Consider the following 9,446-nt stretch of genomic DNA (forward strand, 5'->3'; position numbering starts at 1 on the left):
TAAGGCAGGGCTGTACCCTTTAATAATAAACTTCTTAAAGTTTGTGTGCATTTGGGAGTCATCTCTGGCATCTCACACTGGAAAAGCCCTCTCAGCATAATAAATAAGATGTTCCTTACCGCTGAGACAGAATTAGAATGATCAGTGTGTGGGTCACAGTTCTCCAGAGAAATAGACAGGTAGGTAGATAGATAGATAAAGGTGAGAGATAGAGATATTTAGAAAGAGAGAGAGAAATAGAGAGGGAGATATTGAGATTTATTTTAGGAAAGTGGCTCATGGGATTGTGGGGGCTGACAGGTCCAACATCTTTTGGGCAGGCCAGCTAGGGGGAGACTCAGATAAGAGTTGATATTGCAGTCTTGAGTCAAGAATGTGCAAGTCTGCACACTGGAACCACACGCAGGGATTCTCTCTTATAGTGTTAGGCAGAATGGCTTCTTTCTTGAGAAACCTCTATAGTTTCTGTAAAGTCTCCAACTGATGCGGTGGGGCCCATCCCATTATGGAGAAAGTCAATCTGTTTTCCTGGAAGTCTACTGATTTAAATGTTAGTCACATCTCAACAAACATTCAGCAACATTAAGACTGGTATTTTACTATGTAATGGGGTACCATGGCTTGGCCAAGTAGACACATAAAATTAACTGTCACAGTCAGTGAGTTTGGCCAATAGCTTATACCCCATCTTGTCCTTCTCAGGACAGTCTCTGTGGCTTCATCTCTGTGGCAGATACTCTGTATTCTAAGTCTCTTCAGTGCCTTCCTTCCCAGTGATTTCATGTTCTAATGTACCTATATGATCTGTGGCAATTTTTGAGGAACTTTTGCTTTTCTTCTGGCCTGATGGGTCTAAATTAGAACATTTTCAGTAAAGGGCCAGGTAGTAACTATTTTCATATTTGCAGACAATGCCATTTCTCTTGCCACAACTCAAGCCATGGTAATTTGAAATGAATGGTGTGATGTGTTCCAATAAAACTTTATTTACAAGAACAGGCAAAGGGCCACCTGATTTTGTCCATGAGTAAAGATAGAGTTTGGGGTGATATCAGACATTTTCTCCCTGCCAAACCTGGTGAAAGCACTGGAGAAACTACACTCTGGGTTGGGATGTTTTGAGCTGTGAGGGGAAAAAACTCAAAGTGGGATTTAACATCTCATATAACAAAAAAGCCCAGGAATAGGTAGTTCCAGGGTTAAGTCAAGGTCTCAAAGGCATCTTCAAGGACCAAAGTTCTTTCTACCTCTGTACTCTCTCTCTGTACTCTGTCATCTTCAGCATATTGGTCTAGTTTCCCCCAGTATTTGCAGATGGTTTTTATATTTCCTTGCAGACATGACCACATTTGATGGAAGAAGAAAAAGTGTGCTTCCGTGTAGCTCATTTTAGTAGCAAGAATGGCCTTCCCAGAGGGCCCTGGGCCATCTCCCTCAGTTCTCGTTGGCCAGAACGAGGCTGTGAGCACACTGCCGAGGCTGGGCCCTCTGTGACGGGCTGAGCAAAACACATGGTGGCCAGGGGATGAAGGCAGATTAACTGTGAAAACTCAGGCTCTAGAAGCAACCAAGTGATAAACCGTGCCCTTGGGAAGAAGCCAAGAATGTCTGCTGTAAATCCTGTCTCTACCACAAAAGGCGGGCCAGGATGAGCAGAGTTTGAAGGGAGAGAAGGAGGGAAACAGTCCAGAGAGCAGTTGGAGAGAGCGGTTTCCTCTGTGAAGTGCCATGTCACGGGGCAGGGCAGGCGCTGGGGAGGCTCTGGTTAGCTCTGAGGGACCCCTGGCTAGAGAAAGGGAGCCCCCCACCCCCAGGCCAGAAAAATGGAAACTGAAAATGTCCCTGGAGAAATGAAGAGTGCCCAGGGCACCTGCGGCCAGAAGACTCCCCTCTCTGTCACCCATTTGTTAGGAAAGCCTCTGGCCAGCAAACTCTAGGCTCACGAGGGCAAGAAGCCTTGGGAGGCTGTGCTGGCCGGTGTCTATCTGCTAACCTCCTTTAGAGCCCCCAGGGCCTGGAGTGTAGCAAGCAGGAGCAGCAGGAGACCTGGGCCCCAAGAAAGAAACTGGAGCGGTAACCTGGGGGTTTAAGCTGTGTTTGTAAATGTTCAAGTGACATAGACTTAGCTATTCAGTCTTTCATGGGATGGGGGTAGCCCTGCTGAGGCTGGGGTTTTTGTCCTGGATTTGGAGGCAGGCCATGAAGGAGGGCTGGACACCGCTCCCAGGCTCTTCTGGGCCTAGCTCTGCTCTGGCCCATCAGCCACCCAGGGAAATCCCCAAAATGTCAGCACTTCCCTCTCCTGTGTGAGCAGCCCAGTGCCGATCTGCTTGGGCTGGGGATGGGGTGGCGTGCAGAAGAGCCCATCTAGCCCTGCCCTACCCTGCCCTTCCTTTCCCTTTCCTTGTTCTTTAATGATACACCATAATGGATAAAACACAAGCTTCATTCTTATCTATAGTTCTGTCTAGTACCATAATTCAACTTAGATGCATTGCACAGGATGTGCCGACAATCATATTAATAACCCAATACGTTCCATTACTTGGGTGACATTTTTAACAGTGAACTCCAGGTCACAACACAGTAACCGTCACCAAGGTTCTGGACGATAATGACTTCTCCGGCCAAGCAGGCTGTAAATATATTTTGAACCAAACCTGGCATCACCTGAGGGGATTCTGACTGTTGGGATCATTTGTCAAGACCGCTTCAGAGCAGACGGACTCTGTGGAGGTGAGGTGCTTAGTGCTCAGGAAAGAAACCCCGTCCAGGCACGTGAGTGCAAGAGTGAAAAGTGAGGCAAAGCCAGTCACAACTGAAGTGGGGAGCTGGTTTTCTGCCTTATTCCACCTGAGGCAGTCCTCCCTTACTCTCTGACTTTCTTGACTCTTCCCTGTCCCTTGCCTCCTTCCCTTCTAGCCCCCCCCCCCCAAATGAGTTTCAGATGACCTGGTTGGAAGGGATCTTAGGGTCACCTGGTCAATACTGTTCTCATTCACATGATGACGCGGGGGACGGGGGACAGGCCCAGAGGAAGGAGCATGATTGAGGCCATGGGCTGTGAGTTCTGTGGCTAGTCTCAGACTTCAGTCATAGAGAATTCAGGCTCCAGACCCTGGAAAGGATGGATGCTGTCTCTACTGAGCCTTAGCTGTATGTCAGCGTGCAAGGCACTAAATTCTTCATGCGGAGGTTTCTCACCTAGAATATGTGATCCTGACAGACCGTGTCTCAGATGCTGTGAAGATCAGAGGGCGTGGAACCTAGGAAGCCCTAAATGCCAGGCCCACGCTCAGGTCTCAGTTCTGTCAGTCGGTCAGTTGTGTTGCTGTTGATACCACTCTTTGCCTTATACTCTTCCTGCTGCACAGAAATCTTCTTTATTACGTTTGGAAAATGCATCGGCAGGCTTCAGACTCTGATAGACTTGGCCACACTTCCCTTGTCCCAGGAGGAACAATTACATGCCTGATGAGATTCTAGTCCTATTTTTGAAGCTCAACACAGATCTACCTTCACAGATTTCCTTCTGAACTCTTCTCTCACAGCACAGTGTGTACAATTTCGCTGTACTGCTTCTGCCTGCCTCATGTCAGCCCCACTTACAGTCCGTCTATGGGATCAGACAGCACTCCCGACTCCCTCCTTCAGCCCAGCACTTTGCATGGTGCTTGACTCACCAGTAGGTGCTTAATGAATATTTGTGGAGTTAAACTGACTTTTATCTCTGGCAACCTATTTTTTAAGTTTCTATTGGTGCTGCCGGTTTCAAAGACAGGAGCTGTGTTCCTCTCTGGAAAGAGTTTAGGGCTGTGAATATCTCAGCAAGTTTCCTGGGAGTCAGAAACTGAAGTGATAGTGAGCTGTCGTACCCTCACCCCACTCAGAGCCATGTGCAGCCTCACACAGAAGCAGCTGTTTAGGGACAAATGACTCATCGCCGGCATTGCCCATCCACTTTCCTTATTATCTTCCCTTTAAAGGGAAACTTGATTTGAGACTCGCAGAGGCTTTCAGTATCTATTAGGGGGTAAACATTCCATCGGAGGGGCTCTTGCTCCTGCCCCAGTGTATTCCCAGGGTACTTCTCCAGTTTGAATGTTCCCCTCTTTCCCAGATGATTATCCTAAGACATTATGCAAATTTCCAGAAACCCACACTGTACAAAGCATTGCACAGCCTATCTTTAGACTCAGAATTGGATTCCCCTTGGGCCCGCTCTGCATGAAGCCTGGGCAATGTTCCCTCCTAATGGGCACAGCTGGGCGTCTCTCCCTGATGGAACTGGCAGGACTTTTGGAGATGACTTAATTCCCTCAGGCCCCAAATCACAGCAGAGCCCCCATGGGAATATATGCTTGGCCTCCTGAAAGCTTCTTTCTATTCTTTTCATCTTTGTCATAAGGTGAAATTCACTTAAATGAAACTTGGCTTCTCCAAATTTCCCTTCTCTCCTGTGCAAAGAAAGGTCTTGACATATCAGTCCTTCCTTCTTCAGAGAAAAATGATAAGATAAGCAGCCAGGGGGATCCCATGGGAGTAGCCCCTGTTCAGCCAATGGGGACAGTCCCTTGGTGTCTCCCAAGAGCATAATATTTCCTTCCCTCTCCAGGTGGTCGTACAACTGATCTCCACCAGGCCAGCCGCTGTAGAGACTCTGGCTGAGCCCAGAGCCTCCAGGGGAAGATGCAGGCTGGATGACTGGTCAGTTTACAGAGAAAGCTTGAAATGTTGTGCAGGCAGGGAATGGGACAAGAGGTTTTCCCGTTTGGACTTATTAATGAGTACGATTCCTCTGAGAGATTAGTGAGGAGTGGAATTGCCCAGGACCCCAAGAAGAGGCTCCAGTTCATTTCTAGGATAAACATATTGGCATGGGAGGACTCCGGGCTGGGCGGAAAGGAGCAGGGGTCCCTGCAGTCCAGAGAGAGCCGCCTCCCCACGGAGCTGACCGAGGAGGATACCAGAGGATACCAGAGCCCCTGCAGTCACCCATGTTCCTGAAAAGGAGCATTCAAGGGGAACCATCGAGCTGGTGTTTACTGAGTCCTTGCCAGCTGCTGGTCAGTTCTTGGAAGGAGGTACTATTACCATCTCCTCTTTACGAATGGGGAAGTAGAAGCTCAGGGGGGTTATATGACCTCCTGGCCACATAGCTGGTGAAAAGCAGATCTAGGGTTCAAGCCTAGGTTCTGTGCACTTGTTCTCATCAATGCACTCCATTTCTTCAAGATCATACGAAAAAAAAATTAGGAGCTAGGCTTCTGGACTGGCAAATTGTGGAGCTCAAGGACCCCCCCCCCCCCCCATGAAACAGCTTTTTAACTGGAGAAAATTATAAATATCAGTTATTTATAATCTTTGGAAATTATCTTAAAGACATACAGCAAATGGAGACACATTCATTTAAGAAAATCTGCTAAATCTTGGTGAGAACAGGGAGTGTCTATAGCATTTGAACTGTGACCCGTTCCCTTATCCCCTCTCAGCTTTGTCTTATGGAAACTCCACACCAGGCTTCTACCCTGGGCCGGTATGGCCACTAACACAGGGCCTGCCTTTCCCTCCGAGACCCAGTTTAGGTTACAGTTTTGCCCCTAATGGGGCAAGACGCAGGTATTTCTCATCCTTACAGGCCTGTGTTTATAGAAATTCTATTCTGAAGAGGCACAGCCAAGATGGCAAAGGCCCCTTTCTCCCATGGAGCCCCCACTCCCATGAGCAGAAGTTCTGCTCCAGGCGCAGTGGGCTGGGATGTTGGGACCTCAACTCCACACCCCACTCGCCCCCAGGAGGGAGGCTCCACACTGGGAGAGGCAAGCTGAGAGTACTGGGGCTGTCTCCATCTCAATACCTGCTTGTAGAACACGGGTGTCATCACTCTGGGGGAAGCAAGTATCTGTCCCCATCTCTGGCTCCTGAGCACTGCTACACATGTTCTAGAAGAACTCACAGTGCTGCCTCAGGGGACTGACTTTATTTAGAACAGAATGTGGAGATTTCCATCCCTGGTGGAAGGGAACTATTGAAAACAATGGCGATCTGGGTAGAGAGCAATTAAAAGGAGGCTCATAAACTTCATGGCATGAGCAGCAAGAAGCAAAAGACAGGAGCAACTAGGAGTTTGCTAGGAATTGGGTAAAGAGATCATCTCCAAGAAGAGCCTTCTTGGGATCTCCGTCAGTTCTGGGAGTCAGGAAGGTGGTGTGCGGTTGCTAGGCTGGACCGACTCAGGCACGATCGGCAGGAGGTGGGGGGAATTGAAATCATTCCCCAGTTCACACACAGATCCATCAACAAATGTCAATGCCCCATAGGCAGAAGAGGCTTAAGCACACACTGCAGGGCTAGCAGCAACAACCAGAAAGCCAGGCTCAGAAATCCAGTCACAGGTATGCCCGATAGCCTAGCACACAGCTTTGTGTGTCCAAAATTGTACCCTCTCAGGGGTGATCAGGGAGGAAACACCCAAGTTACTAATCTCTGGCTAAATGTGGGGGGAAATGTAAATTTCTAGAACTGTAATAGAGGTTTCCAAATCTCACATGCACGCTGGTGAAGGGTAAGTATCTGACTGGTCAAAGGCACTTAATCACACATTTTTTTTAAAAAGATTGTATTTATTTATTTGACAGACAGAGATCACAAGTAGGCAGAGAGGCAGGCAGAGAGAGAGGAGGAAGTAGGCCCCCCCCCCAGCTGAGCAGAGAGCCCCATGCTGGGCTCGATGTGGGGCTCAATCCCAGGACCCTGAGATCATGACCCAAGCCGAAGGCAGAGGCTTTAACTCACTGAGCCACCAACGTGCCCCTAATCACACTTTTTGACCAATAAATGACTTATGCTGACTCAGGGTAAACTCCTGGGGAACGAAGCTAAAAAATTAAACACAAGTAAAAAAAAAAAAAAAAAAATCTGAGTGGGGACCTAAGGGGCTGAACACTGGGGGAAACAGATTGACTTCACAGAATTAGTCCAGCCAACTAATTAGCAGACAAACAATAACAGGAAATAAACAAATGAATAAACAAAAACAAGAGACTCAGACAGGGACAGGAAGAACCGGTTTCCAGTAGTTATTGTGTATTATCTAAAATGTCAACTTGTTAAAAGTTTTGAGATATACAATGAAAGAACATGTGATACACAGGGACAGAAAGCAGGCAACAGACACAGTGTTCGAGGGGTCCAGACGTGGGACGTGGTGACAAAGGCTTCCAGGTAGCTGTTATAAATATGTTCAAAGGAAAACATGGAAAAAAAACTGATATCAAACCAAGTGTGTTTTGTAATCACAACAGAGTTGAATTAGAATATGTGTAAATTAAATAACATACTCCTATATGGCCAGAAGGCCAAAGAGGAAATCAAAGGAAAGTAGAATATACTTCTAAATGAGTAAAATTCCACATATTAAATTGTATGGGATGCAGCTAGAGCTGCACTCAGAGAGAAATGTATAGCTGTGAATGTATATATTAAAAAATAACAGATACTTCCTATCAACAACCTAACTTCTACCTGAAAAATACAGAAGAGCAAACTAAAAGCAAAATAAGCCTAAAGAAAGAAAGGTGAAAGATTAGAACAAAAATAAATGAAATAGAGAATAGAAAAACCATAAAGAAAAATCAATGAAACCAAACACTAGGTTTTTTGAAAAGTTCAACAAAATTGATAATCTTTTTGCAAGAAGACCAAGCAAAACAGGGAGAAGACTCAAATTACAGAAATGAGAGGGATTAAAATGTAATAGTCTGAACAACATGATGCCAACAAAAACTTGGGTGAAACGGACAAAACCCTAAAAACATGATAGATGTGTTAATTAGCTTGATTGTGGAAATTATTTTACAATGGGTATATAAATTAAGTCATCACATTGTATACTTAAATATATATAATTTTATTTGTCAGTTATGCCTCAATAAAACTGAGAAACAAGGAAAACAATTCCATTTTCAAAAGCACAAAAAAAGAATAGAATATTTAGGAATAATTTTAAGAAAGATGACTAAAGTTTGCACATCACATTGAAAGAGATTGAAGACAATCTAAATAAATGGAAAGTCACCATATATTCATGGGTTGAAGAATTAACATTGTGAAGATGAGAAAGCTCTCAAAACTGGTCCAGAAGGCCATGGAATCCCTATCAAAATACCAGCTGGCCTTTTTTTTTTTTTTTCATAAATTGACAAGCTGATCCTAAAATTCGTATGGCAATGTGAGGGACCTTGAATAGCCAAAGCATCCTGAAAAAGAATAAAGTTGGGGGCTCACACTTCCTAGTTTCAAAACATACATACTACAAAGTTAGTTACAGTGATCTGAGCTGTGGAAATGTCATAAGGCTAGATACACAGATCAATGGAATAGAGTTAAAAGTGCAGAAATTTATGGTCTATAAATTTTCAACAAAGGTGGCAAAATAATTTAATTCAACAAATGGCACTGGGACAACTGGATATCCACAAGTAAAAGAATTAAGTTATAGACTTCATTTCGCACCATGCCCCCAAATTACTCCAAAACTGTTATTTCTAAATTTAACAGCCCAAACTGTAAAGCTGTTAAAAGAAAATATAAGAATAAACCATGACCTTTGGTTAAGCAATGGTCTCTTAGATTTGGCTACAGAAGAAAAGAGATAGATAAATTGGACTTCACCGAAATTAAATCTTTTGTGTTTCAGAGGACCCTACCAAAAAATGAAAAGGCAACCCACAGAAGTGGGAAAATACTTGCAAATCATTTATCTGGTAAGGGTCTAGTATCTGGAATGTATAGGAAACTCTTACAACTCAAAATTGAAAGACAACCCAGTTTAAAAAAGGTGAAGCCTTTGAATAGCCACGTCTCAAAGAAGGTATGCAAATGATCAATAATGACATGAAAAGATGCTCAACCCCTTGAGTCATTAGGGAAATGTATATCAAAACCATAATGAATGGATGACTATAATAAAAAAGACAGATAATAACAAATGTTGGTGAGGATCTGGAGAAATCAGAACCCCCATACACTGTTGGTGGCAATGTAAAATGATGTAGCACCTTTGGAAAACAGTTTGACAGTTTTGCAAGAAGTTAAACGTTGAGTTACTATTTGACCCAGAATTTCTACCCCTAGGCATCTGTCCAAGAGAAAATGGAAATATGTATCCACCCCAAGACCTGAATGTTTATAGCAGCATTGTTCATGATAGGCACAAAGTGTAAACAACCCAAATGTCTGTCAACAGATGAATAGATAAATACAATGTGACATATACATGTAATGGAATATTATTCACCCACAAAAAGGAGTAACGTAAGGATACATGTTATTAAAAAAAGGACACATGTTATAACATGGATGAACCTGAAAAATATTACGTTAACTGAACAAGGCAAATAACAAAAGGCCACATACTATGTGGTTTCATTTATATGAAATGTTCG

Source organism: Mustela nivalis (assembly GCF_964662115.1).
Source record: "Mustela nivalis genome assembly, chromosome: 2".
NCBI classification, from domain to species: Eukaryota; Metazoa; Chordata; class Mammalia; order Carnivora; family Mustelidae; genus Mustela; species Mustela nivalis.